Here is a 19,973-nt window from a genome sequence, read left to right as displayed (position 1 = left end):
ATTATATTGCTGTAGAATTCTTACTTTAAAAGCTTAAAAGATTCCTCCATTTTTTTATCAGTCAACCATCAATCCAAAAAGAAATCAAATTAACCATGTCATCAACATCTTAAGTTTTTCTTTCAATTGTTTAAACACATTTCGTATAGATTCAATGGATAAAAACTTATGAAAGATACACTAGAGTATTTTCTGATCCTCACATCATTTTCATTTTTCATAGATCTTACAGTTGTTTCACAAATGAACCATATTATTTCCCTGATACGGTAATTTATAGCTCACAAAGTTATTTATTATCAGACTCCTTATTGGACCATCATGATGAATACTTAGAGTTTTAAAGATAGATATGTGAGATGAATCACAAGATTCTTAAACAAAACTGGCTAGGCAATCTTTATCGAAGAAAAAAATAGAATCAGACAAATATATGAATACAAAAATGATAGACCTTTATGATGAATTTCTCAACATCCTAATTGAAAAACTCCTTCCAGAATTATTAAGACTAATTGCAACCAAATCCCTTGAGCAAAAAGCCTCACACTTTCTATTCAAATACCAATCCAAGATACTCAGAAGATTTGGAGACACCTCATTTCAATCCCTTGGAATACACTTAGAATATCTTTTCATTCACCACTTCAAATTCTTTGACCTACTTTGGTTCGTAAAAGAAATTGTTTGTTTCATATAGTACTTTGTCATCTTTATTATATTGCTGTAAAATTCTTACTTTAAAAGGTTAAAAGATTCCTTCATATTTTAATCAGTCAACCATCAATCCAAAAAGAAATCAAATTGACCATGTCATCAACATCTTAATTTTTTTCTTTCAATTGTTTAAACTCATTTCATATAGATCCAATGGATAAAAACTTATGAAAGATACACTAGAGTATTTTTTTATCCTCACATCATTTTGATTTTTCATAGATCTTACAGTTGTTTGACAAATGAACCATATTATTTCCCTTATATGATAATTTATAGCTCACAAGGTTATTTATTGTTAGACTCCTTATTTGACCATCATGATGAATACTTAAAGTTTTAGAGACAGATATGTGAGATGAACCATAAGATTCTTAAACAAAATTGGCTAGGCAATCTTTACCAAAGAAAAAAATAGAATCAGACAAATTTATAAATACAAAAATGATAGACCTTTTTGATGAATTTCTCAACATCCTAATTGAAAAACTCCCTCTAGAATTACTATGACTAATTGCAACCAAATCTCTTACCCAAAAAGCCTCACACCTTCTGTTCAAATATCAATCCAAGATATTCATAAGATTTGGAGACACCTCATTTCAATCCCTTGGAATACACGTAGAATATCCTTTCATTCACCACTTCAAATTCTTTAACCTACTTTGGTTCGTAAAAGAAACTGTTTGTTTCATATAGTACTTTGTCACCTTTATTATATTGCTATAGAATTCTTACTTTAAAAGCTTAAAAGATTCCTCCATTTTTTTATCAGTCAACCATCAATCCAAAAAGAAAGCAAATTGACCATGTCATCAACATTTTAAGTTTTTCTTTCAATTGTTTAAACACATTTCATATAGATCCAATGGATAGAAACTTATGAAAGATACACTATAGTATTTTTTGATCCTCACATCATTTTGATTTTTCATAGATCTTACAGTTGTTTGACAAATGAACCATATTATTTCCCTTATACGGTAATTTATAGCTCACAAGGTTATTTATTGTCAGACTCTTTATTTGACCATCATGATGAATACTTAGAGTTTTAGAGACAGATATGTGAGATGAATCACAAGATTCTTAAACAAAATTGGCTAGGCAATCTTTATCGAAGAAAAAAATAAAATCAGACAAATATATGAATACAAAAATGATAGACCTTTCTGATGAATTTTTCAACATCCTAATTGAAAAACTCCCTCCAGAATTACTAAGGCTAATTGCAACCAAATCCCTTGACAAAAAAACCTCACACCTTCTGTTCAAATACCAATCCAAGATACTCAAAAGATTTGGAGACACCTCATTTCAATCCCTTGGAATACACCTAGAATATCCTTTCATTCACCACTTCAAATTCTTTGACCTACTTTGGTTCGTAAAAGAAACTGTTTGTTTCATATAGTATTTGTCACCTTTATTATATTGTTGTAGAATTCTTACTTTAAAAGCTTAAAAGATACCTCTATTTTTTTATCAGTCAACCATCAATCCAAAAAGAAATCAAATTGACCTTGTGATCAACATCTTAAGTTTTTCTTTCAATTGTTTTAACACATTTCGTATTAGATCCAATGGATAGAGACTTATGAAAGATACACTAGAGTATTTTTTTGATCCTCACATCATTTTGATTTTTCATAGATCTTACAGTTGTTTGACAAATGAACCATATTATTTCTCTTATATGGTAATTTATAACTCACAAGGTTATTTATTGTCAGACTCCTTATTTGACAATCCTAATGAATACTTAGAGTTTTGAGACAGATATGTGAGATGAACCACAAGATTCTTAAACAAAATTGGCTAGAGCTCTAAGATGATATTTCATGAGAAAATTACCTTTCAAAATACAATTACCAACTCAAGAATGATAAAAAAATATTTATGAAACAAGATTTAATAGTGCATGGATAGAACCTCTTCCTGAAACAATAAAATATGAACTTGTTCATGCTAGACCAATAAAATGGAACCCTTATTGGATTCCTATGATGTTATCAAAGAACATTTGATCTATAGTCCTGAGGAGGAGTAAGAACATGGTCTTTTTAATTTTTTTTGAGTTGTTCACCAAGTTTGCAATGTATTTGTGATTTTTGTAAATCTTATCAAGGGCTTTTATCATCATTTTGTAGATGTCCCCAAGGTTCATGGTTCTGACATCAAGGTATCTTAAATTGAGTTAAGTTTTATTTGTTGAGTAAGTTTTTTTGAAACAAAATTAAAAAAAATTTACTTCAGGTTGACATCATCAATCCACCAAGTATATAAACATAATGAAAAAATTGTTGGTAATTTTGTCAAGATCTTTTGGATGAAGTGAACAGCATTTTAGCTGGAAGGAATTGTTCCCTAATTTTTTTTTTTCAATCTATGAGTTTTTTGGCCATAAAATATTACCAAAAACTAAAATATAGCTTTTGGGATTTTTAAGCATTGAAGAAACTGTAGTTGTCTGTATTTACCAATATTATTTCAAAAATTCTTGAGGGTTCTAACTAGTCTTGAGATAAATCTAATTAAAATCGTGTTTATCATAACATTGAGATTAGAATTTAATTCAACAAGTTCCACTGTTAGGAACCTTTGGAATCTTGAAAGCCAATTAGAATAAGAAATATCATCAATTGTGAAAACTGATAACTTTGATGTGGAAGGAGGAACATGTATCTATGTTGGAGAAGGTTGTTATTCAGCATCCATGGCTTTAGGATTGTGCACTTTTGGGTTATCTTCTAGAACTTCAACTGTTGGTTCCGTCATGAAAATCTAAAAAAGTGTTTCATTTGAATCATCTGAGTTATCTGACTCAATACTTTCCATCTGAGATTTTGTTTCATATTTGGTAGGAAAGATATCTTCAATGGAGAATTAAGGGAAGTTCTCTTATGCTATTTGTTATAGCATTTCTTGAAAGATTTTTGGTATGGAAAAAATTATGAATTATATTGGAGGTTTTAGTTTCGGTGTCGATTTAAGTGTAAGGTTAGAAGGGGTAGCAATAAAACTTGAGTTTGGTTTTGGTTTTGCAGGTTATGGAAGTGGTTGTTTTGCAATTCTCTTAGGTTTTTGGTCAATTGATTATTTTTCTCTGAATCTATGAATCTATTGCTTAGTTGTTCTAAAATGAGGTTATTTTAGTTGATCTAATATTGGGGTAAAATATTGTCTTGGTTATGAAGGTGTTGATGTAAGAGGAGGTTTTATACTACAATGGTCTGAAAAAATGTTTTAGACGCGAGGTAGGTTGTGTGGTTGATAAGGATGAGTATAAGCTTCATAATGAGTGTCATGCAGTTCAGTGTTGATAGGAATGAAGATATTATAATTGAAAGTTGTTTATTGTTGCTGTTATTTCTGACAAAGCTGATTTTGAAGATTTACAAGTTGAATCTTGAAACTTTTCATCTTTTTTTCTCTTTCTGTTAAAGCATAAGTAAAGCCAGTGTTGGTTTCTACCATGTATTTAAGTTCTCGATCTAAAGTTATAATTCTTGATTGGATTTCAAGAATAATATTCAAAAGATTGATGAGACTTTGATCAAAATAGTGACTAACTTAGTCCAACTTGTTCTCTATTCTGGTCAAGTATACATTCTATTAAAGAGAATTTTCAGTCTGTCAGTTTAAAATTGATTCTGCATGAGAAACACTTTTTTTATTTTCATATTCATCTTCGTCAGTAAGGTTTGAGATTTTTGAAATGTGTTTTTATTAGTCTCTGTGGAATTCTTAGGAAAGAGAAAAATCGAAATCATAAGATTGACTTGGTAACATCATACACAACTGGGGTAAGGGTTGTTTTGTCTCTAGTTTTTAAGGAGTTTAGATTTTGTACGATTTTGGAAGTTTTTTTTTTCTGGAAGATAATTTACTTCATAAAGAAAATCTAACTTAGAAAAAGAAGACTTTTTAATTACAAAGGAAAGAGGAGAATGTAAACTAAAAGAAAATCTGGAAGTAAAAGGTTGTGAACTACTATCTTTTGATAAATTCATGGGAAGAAAGCTATTTTAGCTTTTCCTAACCGACTTAGTGTTAGAAATAGAATAGAACAAGATTGTATATAGAGTTACGCCCTAATATCAAGAAAGAGATGATCAATTGTTCGTATTAAGGTAATACCAAAGATAAGCAGTTATAGTTCAGACATATAATCAAAGTATTCTAGCTGGTATTTAACACTTAGCGCTTTCTTGTCATAATGTTGAATTGGTGGCATGACTTTTATAGAGACATGCCTTTCATTATGATAAACTATTTCAATAATATCTTGATATAGTAACGTTTCTTCTTTTAAGTGGATCAATGATCTATTTGACAACTTTACAAGGCTTTTTGATGTAGATAATCCATAATATTATAGCAATTGTAAAAGCATACTTAACATGTATCACTGTAAAACATGATACAAAATAACTTTTTTTTATTCTAAACCTAACAACTGAAAAAGGATGAAGGAATTACCAAAAAAAGCATGAATATTCACTTGTAATTTCTCTTGTTTAAAAGGCCAAAACTTTTGAAAGCCTTTTTTTTTTATTAAATTCATTTGGAAATGAAGGTATTTTTTTATTTGATTAAAAACATGCGGGGTTAATTATGATATCAAACTTAAGTGAAAAATAAAAACATTTTACTTAATAAAAAAATGAAATTATCAAAATCTAAAAAAAAAGTAGTATAGTCTATATGAAAAATGGTGGATTAGATTTTAAAAGTTAAAAAAAAAGTTTTATAATTGGCAAAATTTCCCTCATCCCAAAATTTTTATTTTTTATTTTTATGGAATTTAACAAAAAAATTTTAATTTTTATATATTTAATATTAAATTTTTATTTTTTCAAAAAATAAATTTTTTATGATTTTTAATGTTAAAAAATTAAAAACTAATAAAAACATGAAAGTTTTAAATCTTTAAAAGAATAAAAAAATAATTTTGGTACATAACATAATTTAAAAAGGGACCAAGGAGCATTAGATATAGAACAAACAAACATTCTTTCTTGTTTTCATTAAGAAGCAAACGTTGTTGGAATATAAGTGCAACTCCGTTCAAGAATACTAATGATGATTATATTTATAGTTGTTTATTTAATTAGTTTGATTATTTTTGAATTAAATTATTTAAAATTGAATTAATTAAATTAAATTAAATTATTTTTATTAATTAAATCAATTTTTTTAATTTAAAAAATTAATTGATTAAAATTAGTTTGATTGGTTTGGTTAATTTTTTTAATTAATTAAATAATAAAATATGTTAAGTTGAATTATATTCTAAAATTTTTAAATTTTTTATGTGAAATAAATTAAATAAAATTATTTAATAAAACTATTTAAATATTTAAATATTAAGTTAAAAACTTTAATAATTTAAAATGAAATGATCAATTTCAGATATATATATATATATAGTTATATATATTTTATTATATTTTTGTTAAAATTTCAATTAATTTAATTTGTGAATCGAATTAATTAAAAGTCAAAATTTTTTAAAATCATCTTTAATTTATCCAAATTAATTCACTAATTAATCAATTGACAGAATTAAATTAATATTAATTTGATTAAAATTAAATTTTGAACATTTCCAATTATATCATTGAAAAAAAATAATAAAATAAAAAAGAAAAAAAATAAAGAATAAAACGAAACGTACACGTGTAAGGGTGTAGTAATAATTTTAATTTGTTATGAAAAACGTGTAAATAGAACCTAGATTCGTAGACTATCTTAAACAAACATTCTTTCTTGTTTTCATTAAGAAGCAAACATTGCCAGCATGAGGTGACGTCATTAAAGACCAGTGCCAGGTGACCGGAGAAAGCATTGTTGTTTTCAAACGCTCACGTCCCACCGGCCATAACCTTTTTGAAAGCTCAGAGCTGACAACAGTTTGTTTCTTTTTTTTTTTCCTTGTGTTTAAAAACTTTTAAAATATTGAAAGAAAAAAAAGAAAGTAAAAGCCCTTTCTTCTAAAAAAAGGGGAGATAATATAATTTTATAGTTTTTTAATAGTGATTTTGTCAAATTGAATATTATTTTTCATTTTTTATTTTTATAAATTATTATATTTATAACATGGAATCTTTTTATTGACAATTCAAAAGTTTTTTATTTTTTTGAACAAAATTGAGTGCAGAGAGAAAGGAATGCTTTCACTTGTAGTTTTAATTTGACTTTCAATGTATACCTAACGGCTGAAAGAACTTGAATTTTATATAAAAATATGGTTAAAAAAGAACAATAATAAAAAAATTCTTATTAATTGAAATTTTCGTATACTAGTTTTCAAAAGAGTTATTTAAAATATTTAAACAAAATCCTATTATTTATTATGAACTTGTAAAATTTTGTAATTATAAGATTAAGTCACCTCAAGATCTTGAAAATCTTGAGATTTTAAATTCTAATTTTATTACGTGTTGATTCTTTATTTGATTTTTTTGTTTAATTTAATTAAGTGATTTTTTAATCAATGTAATATTTTATGCTGTTATGTAATTTCATAAAAATTAAATCACATCAAAATTTTATAATAATTTTCTCAGAATAGGATTAAAGTTTTAAATATGATTAATTTTTGTCAGGAGCATTTTATAATTAAAAGAGTATAATAATATTTTACTATAAAAAATGATTTACCATCATTTTAAGATTATTTTAATCATTTAATCTATATTTAGGTTAATTTTATTCTTCAAAACTCACGTGAATTCGATCATATCAAGTTAAATCGATCTCATCAATATTAAACTCAGCCGTTAAAAGATTTAATCATTAAGATCTAAAAACTTTTTCCCTCTAGTATAAATATCTCTTTTTTTTTTAGGTATAGACAATAAATTCTTTACACTTTTTTTTCTCTTTCAAATAATAACCTAAACGCCAAAATAGAAATATAGAAGACAACTCTAACCTTTGCTCTCGATCCGTCTGCGATCGCCCTTGATCTCATGTGTTTACATATGATGTTGAGCTTGGAGTCAACAATTTTCAGAATACATTATGATTTAAAAAGAAAAGAGAAAAAAAAGTTTGGGTTGATTGAAAACATGTCGACGGGACAGGAAGGCGTGGGCTTGAAAGCCATTGTCAATGAATGGGGAAAACCGAAAGTTTGATTGAAGCAAAGAAGAGACAGATACTTTTGAGGTTTTCCGAGGTTGTTGCAAATGCAACGTTAATTTTGGTAAACTGCTTGCTTGCTGCTGCTGATGCATTGTATAAAGTTTAGGTTCGCGGTTTTCCTGTTACCAGTTTTTCCAATATAATACTAAGACTCTTGTAAATGTTATCACTCACAAAATTTCATAGTATTGACAACTTTAAACATTAATGGTCCAAAATTTCTAGACATTTGGGACAACAAGTTGTAAGATTGTAAAAACTTAAATCTTTAATTTATTTACTTATTTGATATTTTATTATAAGACTCTTTCATGTTAGAATAACAATGATGAAATCGAGTTTGAATAGTTGTTAAATGAAATAATTTTTGTGTTGCTAAAAATTTAATTTATTTTTATTTAAAAAAAGAAATTCCAATCCTATTTTTTGAGTAGATTTGACAAAGAGTATATTTAATAATTTGTGGATGAATATCATATTTATTTTTATTAAATACATATAAAATATGAAAATTATTGTATTTCAATTTATGTTTGTATGTCAAATACAAAATATTTTTTTATTTTTTTCAAATCATATATTTTTATTTAAATTTAAAATTGTATCGTATTATTATATTATGTTTAAAATTATCAAATCTATTTTAAGATAATAGACTTATCAATAGAGTGTAAAGTTTTAAAAAGTAATACACTTATAGCAAATAGATACGAACAAATGTATAATTTGTTGATAGAATATTAGATTTTTAGTTTTAATTATCAAGATTCAAATCCTAATCAATTACCAATAATAATAATAATAATGCACTAGTGAAAAGTTTGGGTGCAGAATTAGGTTTTGAAAAAGAACAATTTTCCCAATTCTGAACATCTGGCATGATCTCTGATCATCTATAGTTTAAAGCAAGCAAAATATACAAAGATTCTTCATAACAAGATCTTGATAACAAGAACATAATGTGCTGAAACATAAAGGAGTAAGAATTTAAACAGAAAACTGCCATTTGCGTGCATTAAAGCTTTAACGAATAAAAGTATCAATGACAAATTAACACACCAATCGCCATTGAAATGAACAATGAATTGTTATGTATAATTAGTAATTCAGGACTTTCTGTGCTGAAGATTAAGATTAGAAGGTGGGAAGTTTTTGTTCAATCCAAGTCTCATGCCAGGATTAAAACCGTTAACTGCAAATCCTCCATCGACAAAACCAATCTGTCCAGTGATGTGAGAAGAAGCAGGAAGGCAAAGGAATGACAGAATGGACGAGACTTCTATTGGTTCTCCAACACGTTCAAGAGGGGTTCCAGAAATTATTTTTTTCTCCAATCCATATTTCCTTTAGTTACCTGTGTCCGATACATGTCCGATGGACATGGATATAGAGGTACAACCCTTCAATTTTTTAGAAAAACTTACACGTATCAATGTCAGACACATTTTTGTATCCGACACTCATCCCTAGTTGAGTAACTTAGCTTTTTGAAAAATTCAAGAAAGAAATATCCCGATGGTTTCACCAAACTTGATGTTCTTTACATAAAAGATTTGAAGAAAAGATATATTTTAGTCACTCAAAGGTAATCACATGTTTTAGAGGAACCACAGATAAACATCAGATATTTTGGAGAAATTAACACGTATTTAGATACCATCATTTGGAAAAGACTAGCGGGATTGGTGCTGAATTTTAAAGGCAAAGCACCCAAAGTGGGGTCTAAAGGATTTTAATCCTCATCAACAGGAGACAATCTTTGAAAGATGCATGTGATTGAGCATTTCAGCTTCATTACTATTGGTTTGTGGATTGGGGCATATTATCGCCTACCATAAAAGACCTGAACCCCACTTTCATGGCAGCTGACTATAAAACTAAATAAGTATCAAAATTTAACAAGAAATGAGAAATCTTACAAGTTCAACAAGCGAGGTTCTGATATACCAGGGAGCAACAAAGTTGGTCCGAATATTATCCTTTGCCCCCTCACAAGCCAGATTTTTTGTAAGCTGCTTAATAGCAGCTGACAATAACAAATACAAGACAAAAGATGCTTATAAATTGATCTTACGTGCCAAGAATACGAAGCTGACAAGGCATGGGAGGGAGTTGACGGTTGTCATACACCGCATAAGAAGATAACTTGCCTTTAGTTGGTCCATAAATGGATCTACTAGCTATATGCAACAGAGGAAATGAACACAATGCTTCCTACTCCAGATGCTTTTAGAAGAGGATGTGCGAGTTGGCACAAGTGGCATGCAGATTCAAAGTTAGTTGTAATAAGTTTTAAATATTCTTCAGCAGAGTACTCAATTGTTGGCTTCCTGATGTTTGTCCCCACATTGTTGACCTAAACCCAGAGGATCATGAACATTATTATGCCACAACATTCTTCAAAACTAATGATATACAATAGAGATATGTAATATTGTTAAGAAGCATACTTGTTATTCTACATAATGGGTTGTAAGAACACTTAGCAATGGGCAATAAGAAGAAAGAAATAATGCGACCATTAGGAAGGGGTGGGGAGAGAAAGACAGAAGAAAGAAGAGAAGCAATTGATGCAATTAGACACATTTCACACTCCTAAGACGAAATATTTACAGGAATCAACCTTTCACCGAGGAACTTGTGACTAATCCTTTTAATTTTCATCAGGTTTTTTATCTGCAAGGTAAAATCTTTCTGAAACTTCTATCAAATCTCTTCAGTTGTAAATTCAAATCCTAACTTACATGACTTAAAACTATATATACAGTGCTCTTGTTGCTTTTCACAATCTGATTATATTGTAACGATATTCTAAATCTAAAAACATGCCAATTCACAGAAAAACCTTCGACATAAGTCGTTTTACAAATATTTAATTAAACCTCTATTAAGAATTTCAAATGTTCTCTCTACTTAAATAGTTTAGAATTCTTATTTTCATTGTTTGAAGGCCAGGCAATCTTATCTGCTCCTAACATTCATTACCACTGAAAGCTATGACAGCGGATGCATCATACATAAGAAAAATAGTAGCATTAGTGATTAGACCATCTCCATAGTCTACCAATTTGGCCAGCAAAAGCTGCGACTGCAATAGGATTCGACTAATACAACACAATTTCAAGTCTTTAAAATAAAAAAAAGTTAATCAGAAATACCAAAAATGGATATTAATGAACTACTATAATCAATACAACAAAAGCCCAGCTCACCAACCTCTCCCTAGACCAAAGTTGGGCATTGGAATATAAACAACCAAACAGAAGGATACAGTAAAAGAATAAAGACACAATTTGACTAGCTCAAGTAAGCTCTAACGTGAAATGACATAATCATTAACATCATTCATAAAAAACCCAAAAGTGATTCATATAAATGTTTCTAAGACAAGGCACACATTGGCAACGACACGTACAAGAATGTTAAGCCTTCCATTGAAAAGAGAAGCAACATTCTCCATTAGTTTCTCTCTGGTCTTTACTTGAAGCATCACAAAGACCCACTAACCACAAATCCTTTACCTTCCCTTTCCTTCGGACACTTTCATTGTCCAATTCAACTTCATTTCTTGAACATGTGTAGACAGCAGCCGCAAGCCCTGCTAGTTCTTCCATAATCGCATGCCTAGAAGCAACAACCAAATAAATACAAATTTTACCAATAAAATGATAAAACCAATAAAAAATGAAACTTTTACCATTGGTTTAATCCAAAATCAAAACTTGACCATTTAAAATTTTGAAATAATTAAAAAAAAAAAGGGAATTGAAGAAAACAAGAAGAGAAAAGATTGAAAAAAAAGAAGCCAACCCAATTCCCCGATTGCCAACAATGACAATGGCAGTCATTCCACTGAGAAACCATCCTGGGCTTTTAGTTTTGGAGCTGCTAGCTGTCCCTGCAATGGCCTTTTTTGGGTTATCTTTCTCTTACCTGCAAATGTTTTATGGAGTTTGGACTCTGGTTCTTGCTATATCTTCTTAAAGCCACGTCAAGTTGCAATTTTTCCAACTTGTTTGCACCTAGGAAACGCTGTCATCTTTTGACAAATGTGCACATACATCATTCGAACGGTCAAGGGTTTTTTTTTTATCGTCTAAGAATTTTATAATTTTTCAAGTGATTGATTCAATCGGTTAAAATTATTTTTTTCGATGAAAAAATCTTTAATTCGAATCTTATCAGTAACTACTTGTTGGATCATCTCAAATATATAATTTGCAACCACTTATCTTAAACTATCAGATAGAACACATCTTATTCTGATATTGAGAACTAAAAACCTATCTATCTTTGAATTTTTCTTATAAAAAAAAATTTACTTGTATAATAATTAATAAATTTTATTTGATATACTATTAATATATAAATTTTATATACTATAAGATTATAATAATTTATTAATAATCAAATATCAATTTTTAAAATAAATATATAAAATAAATATAATTTATTCATTAATAAAATATTATCATCTTATTCACTGTATTAATAAATTCTCATCATCTAATATATTAATAATATATAAAATCTAGTATATTACATATAAAGTCAAAGTTAGTAATCATTTTCCTTTAATCTAACACCTATTCGGCTGATCATTCTTTTTGTCTGGGCTACTTGGACTCGTTGTTAATTTGGGCTCCTTTGTATCTTTGAGCAACCTTGGGAAAGAACTCTTTTCTCAGTTTTTTTTTTTCTCACATCATTAAGTCCTTGAGATAAACGAGTGGTGTCAGCAAGATCCAGTCTCTCAAGGCACAACTAAAAAAAAAAGGCGCCACAGATGCTCAGAATATATCCTCATTCCCATTGAGAAATCCCATAAATGAATCTTTTGAAAGCAACATAGAAACAGACAGATCATCCCACAACCCCATGTGCATCTCTGCCATTGCCATCCCCTAGCCCAATGCTGCCCTTTTTATCATCCTTGGGCATTTCATGGAAACCTGAAGTAACCCCGAACCTCACTTTCCATGTGCTGTTTTTTACTTTCTCTGTATGCCTTTACAAACCTTTGTAAAAAACAAAGAACCCTATACACGTCCAAAAACATACAAGATACCATCAAAAGTAAGCACCGAATTTACCCCCTCCTTTTCTACAACAGGAAAATTTTTTGGGGTATCATAAATTCCCTGTAAAAATAGCAATGCATCAGTGTTTTTTTTTTTTTTTTTTTATCCTTTTCTCTGCAAAACTCCATTGTTAAGTCAACAGTGACCTTTCATCAATATTCCTTGTAAAGATAAACGTTGAAAAAGAACTACAAAACACTTAAGAGACCTCGCCGTATATTCTGGAGGATCCATAGGTACCACGAGCTTAATTCGCTAATGTCTAACAGGCTAGTTTTTTTTTTTTTTTTTGGGGGGGGGGTGGGGGTGCGGTGTTGGCGTTGATTTTGATTTGTTGCAGAATTTATTTATTTTTTTTCAAGGCAGCTAGTTTTGGTTTGTCAAGAATAAATTACTGTCATGTTTCAAATAGCCATCGGACAACGGTATAGCGAATGCTATTTTGCTGTAACGTTGGCCTCTGAAACCACTATCTTCCACTATATAAATAAGAGAAATGAATCACACTAATGGCAGCTCTTTACAATCTCAAATAGCAGAAAAACGGTAAATAATGGTAACATCAATCCGTTTTTTTCATAATCGATTGCTATTGAGAATTCTCTAATACTTTTTTTTTCATTTTTATCAAAACGAAATTCTAATACATAACTAAATAAAAAAAAATCATACCAAACTACAAGAATCAAAGAGATAGTGCTTTTTCATAACTTCCATATTTATCAATTGCAGCAAGTGAGAGTTTTTGATCTTTTCAACATTGAGAGAAAAGAGCCCAAACATGAAAGAGAGAAAATTAATTGAAGCAGAGGCCACAAGGAACTGGGTGCTGCATGAAGTTGGACGGATGATTGTTGGTGGGATTGCTTGGATGGAAAAGAAAATTAAAACAATGAACTGAGGCAGGGGACAGCGAAGAGTGGAGTAAGAGAAGAGACATAGGAGAAAGAGACTAGTGGGATTTTAGGGGAGCAGTCACATTCACATGACTTTAAATTAAAATTAAAATTGTTTTTTTTATATGAAAAGTTGGGATGAAAAAGTAATTAAATAGTAAAAATTAAAAATTTGAGAAATATTTTTTAATGATTTAGATAAAAATTGAGAGGGAATGAGATGATAAAAATAAATTTATTTTTATGAGATTTTTTAAAATTAATTTTATGAGTCTTTTGTATGTATTAATATGGTTTAAAAATAATTAAATTTAAATGACTAAAGTTTTACTACTTAATATTATTGTTATTTTTTTGTGTGTTTGATTAAAGTTTGGTTGTTAAATTTAATTTGTAAATTATTAGATATTAAAATTTTCATCCATTATATTTTTAACTAAATTAATTTATGAGTTTAATTTCATATAATTAAAAAAGATAGAAAAATATTTAATTTTTATGTATAATACTATTTTGTCACTCTTATATAATTATGATAGTGAATATCACAATATTCATGAATATATTTAAACAACTTTTAATTATGGATTAATTTGATTATTAAGATATAATATAAAAAATATTAATAATTTATTTTCTCATATAAGTAAAGAAATTAAAATGTTCTAAATTATTTTAAATATCATAAAATAAGAGTTTTCAGTATTTTAATTATAATTTACTTCATTATATAATGAGTTATGCAAAAATAAAAAATTTCACGATTGCAATGCATACAATGACTGTTATTTTTATTCATTATGACCGTAATAGTGATAAACGTAATGTAACCGAAAACTTGACTGTAATCACAATTGCTGAGTAAATTACTAGTAGTAATATATAGTATATAGTTTGATAGGTATAATTTAATTACTCAACTTGACTCTTTTGTGTTAGCTGTAGATTTTGGACTTTTTTGGTAGCTTTCTCAAGAATTTGCTACTTCAACTTATCCCTTCTTTTGCTCGACCAGACAGGTGGTTGTTTCTACCTTTTTTTTGTCTTCTTGCCTTTTATGGGAACTTATTTTAGAGTAGCAGGGTGTTCGGTCACAGGGTATCTATTTTCCCCTTTGATTTTTTTAATGATTTTCTCGAGCCATGCTTACCAGCTGTGTCTCAAAAACTTTGTTAAAATTTTCCAAAACTCCATCTATCCCAGGCCCTTTTTAGTTTAGGGCTAGTACTCCTTGCTATTCACTGATTTATCCAAGCCTGCATCCCTTTTTTTTGCCTAATTCAAGCCCGAGATTTGCATGTGACCCAGTTGTGGAACTATATCATGAATAGGCCCATTGTCATTGCCTATTTGGACTTTAATAAAAGAACCCCTTAACCCCAAATAGCTAAGCCCACTGACCTGTAGAGCATAGTCTTTATTCACTAATAATTTGCTTATCTTTGGCACTGAAAATCCAACCAACCATTTTAGCCTTGTCTTGGGCACGTGACTTGTTTAAATTTCGCTATTCCTAAGTCTCAGCCATCTATAGCTGTGTCATCCATTCCCAATGGTTCATTATCATTTTGTCTTTTCAAATCAAAGAGTTTCAAAGCAATCTGAATTGAGGCTAGATTCACACTTTTTCTGTTTGGATCTCTATGCTTCCAACTTGACCGTTCTTCTTCTTTGTGAAAACCTATCACTATGTTATTCTCAGAGGAACTAGAGCTTGATGAAGATGCACTGGATTTTGCTTGAACAGTTTGCTTCACCCCCGAATTCCACAGGAAATCATAACATCCTTCCAACGTGACTTTAACTTTATAAGCACTTCCATTTAACAGGACTGTGAGTAAGTTTAGAATGAGAGCATTTTTCTTAACAAGAGTTAAAACTCTAGCAACATCCAAACATCTTTTCCTCATAGTACTATCATTTACCATGATAAAAGTGCCCCATTTATTTCATACCATTTAGACAGGAATGTTCTCTGTCTTGAGCCAGATAAATTTATCATAACTTATTAAGTCATGGCTCAAAGGTACTGTCCAAAGAACCATTCTTCAAGCCACGTTTTGCTATCCTCGAGCATGCTAAGATATCTTCTCTGGATTGAAACTGTTAAAGCACCATACTTCCTTCCATCATTGTAACTGAAAAGTGCGTAACTCCTTCACTAAGAATGTGCCGCTGAAGCATGTGGATTGCTTAAGGGTTTTGACTTCTGCCACTACACACTTTTCCAACCATTATATCTCCAGTTCTTCCTCTTCCACAACAATCTTATTTTGTGGTGGAGTCTTGTCATCTAGAGCCAACGTCGGTTCTGAGGTCCCCTTTGGCTCTATTACGTTGGCATTACCTTCCAGCAATGTTTCTTGTTGTTTTGGAGCGTGCCTTTTTGTTGCTTCTACATAGGTAGGTCTCGCATCCTCCTTTAAGTCCATATACGAGATAGGTGAATTGAAAAATGTTTTTCATTGCATATGTTTTGTTGCAGGAGTTCCACGATGACTTTTCTCATATTTGGCCAGACTCACCCTTAGCCTCCATCTATTCCACATTGAACCATCCAAAGCCCTCATGACTAAAAAAGGCTTATGTAGGTCTTTGAAACGAAAAAAGCCAAATTTGCTACACCTAAACAGTTTTCTCTTAAGAGGAATGTAGAAGTCAAGGATTCTCCCACGTTGCATGATCTTGTCCCACAATTATGCTTCCTTGCCATCAGGGTGGATATTATCAACAAAAACTGTTACCAGTTTCCTTTTCCACTGATCTAACTCTGAATGCAATTGCCTATTCCCCATTGATTGATTGCGGTTGCTTCTCCTAACATACCCATTTCACTTTCCCTCTTTACCTTTCATCTCTCTCTTTAATCATCAAGATGTTATTGAATTTTTACTTTTAAAATGTAGAATTTAATCTCGATCAAACAAAATTGTCTTGTACCTGATAAATTCTACCTAAAATGTCTTCATTCTTCAACTTGTTGGGATACTTAGGAAACTTTGAAAGAGAAACACACACATATGCATATATAATCAAATTAAAGTTTTATGACTTGACCACATATCGACAAATGGATTACTTTAAAAGTGAGTTATATTTATAAAATTTAAATAAATATGTTACCCAACTGAGAAAGATCAAGTTATCATGTAGCATGCAATAATATATGTGTGTGCGTGCACGCGGTATGATATGACACTAGAAAACAAGAACTAAATGTATATATAATTAAGTTTTCTAGATTTTGATTGATAAATAAATACTCATATATTTGGATTAGTCTTGAGCCATATATAAATTATTTCCTAATTCATATGAGCTTTGGTGAGAATTTTTTTGAATTGACAGACTTATTTTTATCAATTTGAAGAGTTACTAATGTATTTTTAATCATGAAAACTAAATATTCTTATAGAATCAAACACAATTTTAGTTAATACTAGTTTACAGGCCCGCAGCATACATAATAATGAAATATATAATGTTTAAACTATGAAGTAGATATTGTTTAAACATAATATTTATAATCTAAAAACAGTACCTTTATGTTCTTTCTTTGGTACCATTTTCCTTTCAACATGAACTCTTCATCCAACAGATCACTGTCTAGATTGTATTCAGTTCTACCACCAAAAAATAATGCCCATTAGAGATTGAGCAAAAGAAGTACAAAAAATTATAGTTGAGAATAATTCACAATATTAAATAATGATGTCCCAAACATATGTAAGCATCTCATTATAAAAGTTCATGAAAAACTTTCCATTCACTGCATGTAAATATAAAAGGGTCAGCTAACCATAGACCATAGCTAAAAGAAATTGATTCATTTCTGAACACGGACAACAGATTGTCAATACTACAAATAAAAAGAATTATACTTTTGTTTCTTGGAGTACATATGATAAGAATACCAAATCAAATATTTTTGGTTTTGGGTTGAATTTATATCACCTCTCGGTAGAAAATACAAAAGGCTTTTTTTTTTTTATGGGAAAAAAATGATCCCTTGAGTCCATTTCTGAATCTAGAAACTCATCGAAAATCTAAGCCTATAGACAGGAGAGTGTGTTGTCACAAACATTTATCTTGAAAACCTGCCTGAAACTAGCTCATAAACTAGCCTTCAAAGGTGTTGGAACCCTCTACTTGATTTTCTACAGTCTTTCCTCTACTATCATTAGAAAATTCTATATCAACAGCTTCCTTCCTTTGCTTTGCATTAGCAATAGGTTTCTTCACTAAAGAGAGCTTACAAAAGTGGTGAGCATTTGTGCTGATTGTAACTGAGGGTGTCTTGTCAAGAACCAAGATAGGAGAAAGGTGAGATTCCAACTTATTACCGGATATTGTAGCTGGGTGGCATCAGAACCAAAATAATAAAACATGAAGGATTTCTAAAGATCCCAAATTTGTTGGTATGCCCGTGAATCATAGTTAACAAAAAATAACAAAGCTCAATTATAAAATATAGATTTGGAGAACTTCTATTTGACAAAAAGATAACAGATATGGCAATTTAATCCCTTGCGCCATCTACACAACAATAGCTACCCAATTCTCTATATTTCCAACTTTCAAGTCATTATTTTACAAACTTGTAATCGATATAATATAGGATGATATATGCAAGGATGAGTTATGAAGTGTTGTGAGATTTCCTGTTTGCTTGACAGTACAATGAACTTTATTTTTTATTTTATTCTAGCAAAGTGTAGAGGAAATTACGCGAGATATAGGCAGACAAAAAGTGCAAACTGCTTGATTGAAACACAAAGCCCTTAGTCTAGGAGAAATTATAGTTTTAACAGAGTAATGTTCTTTGAAGTTTGAACAAAAGGTTCGCCAAACATTTCTTATATCAACAACCTTCATTCATCTAAAATTGGCAATAAATGCTTCAAAATTTACTTTTCCAATCCCCAACTAGTAATCGCAAATGTGAATAATCATCGTGAAAATAGTGAGTAAGTAACAGTAGCTAGGAAATTAACGCATGGAAGAAGCAAAGCATGAACAAAATTAGATAAATAATCTCAAGGAAAGCAAAAATTTAACATAGATTTTAATTTAACAGAAAATTTTAGTTTGTATTATTTACTCATCAAAGCGTTTGAAATCCTCATCTTTAAAGGGGAACTGTTTTTGCCATTCTGCATTCTGCAATACCTGTGAAGTAAAGTGAGGGGATTTAACATCTCAATCAGAGAGAATAACATTTTTCATTTGAATTTTAGTGATGAAATATAGTATTAGAACTATGGTGGACTCATGGGTTCATCAATGTTTTAAATTTCAACTCCTCCATAACCCAACGATATAATTCAAAGTGCATGAAAAAGAAACCCCGAAAACAAATCATTAAAAAAATTAGTAAACATTAAAAAATGCACCTGTTCAACAGCCCTCTTTTGCCTTGCAGAAGCAATGAAAGATTTGCAATTGCCAGCTATGGTCATAGACTAAGCCCAAAATGAACCCAAATTGCCTTTAAAAAAAAAAATTGATTTGCTATTCTTCTCATGAAAATGGTTAATTGAAATAGCAAAAGTATATTGGAAAAGAACCTCGTACCCTAAACCCCAACAAAAAATCATTTCTTCATGCATGTATCCCAAACCTAATAAAGTTTGAAATTTCATAGAAACATGAATTTTTTCACAAAAAACACATGTAATTACCTTTGAATACGACAGAGAACTTCTCTCTTTACAACTTCCTCTTTCCTCTCATAAAGCCCAGCTTCTGCCAATAACAAACACTTTAGCAAAAAATTAAAAAATTAAAGGTAAAATCGAATAACAGGAAAAATATCAAAATAGGAAAAAAAAAAAAAAACACTTAAGAGAGGAGGAGGTAGCGGTAGAAAGATTGATCCATTGGTAGACTTTCTCCCTTTTCACCCCTCAATTGTTCCTTTACATAGCATGTGTGAAGGGAATTCAGTGTTGAATCATCTTAAGGTGGAACCACAGGTGAAGCCACAGAGAATGATGAAGTAGATTCAACATTAAGAACACGCACGACATCTGCAGGATTGATAAATAAAAAAAAATGACTCAAAAGCATGCTTTTAGCTTTGTCTTTTCTCTTTTCAAAGAAGCTTTTAGAGAGAAAGAAAGACAAA

At 29.9% G+C, this 19,973-nt stretch overlaps 1 pseudogene across 1 annotated transcript; it reads right to left on the bottom strand.

The window, feature by feature from the left end:
* Positions 1-8,975: 8,975 nt before the first annotated feature.
* On the bottom strand, positions 8,976-19,973 carry LOC111294814 (tropinone reductase homolog At5g06060-like; annotated as a pseudogene). The gene is made up of 9 exons (XR_016327286.1): positions 19,528-19,973; positions 19,240-19,334; positions 18,948-19,015; positions 17,388-17,469; positions 11,680-11,777; positions 11,285-11,493; positions 10,020-10,225; positions 9,789-9,895; positions 8,976-9,197 (listed from the first exon to the last, which is right to left on the bottom strand). The product of XR_016327286.1 is annotated as a tropinone reductase homolog At5g06060-like (transcript).

This window comes from Durio zibethinus, chromosome 14, assembly GCF_047325235.1.
Source record: "Durio zibethinus cultivar Kanyao isolate XHJ-2024 chromosome 14, ASM4732523v1, whole genome shotgun sequence".
In the NCBI taxonomy this organism is placed as follows: domain Eukaryota; kingdom Viridiplantae; phylum Streptophyta; class Magnoliopsida; order Malvales; family Malvaceae; genus Durio; species Durio zibethinus.
This window is presented reverse-complemented; position numbering and strand designations above follow the sequence as displayed.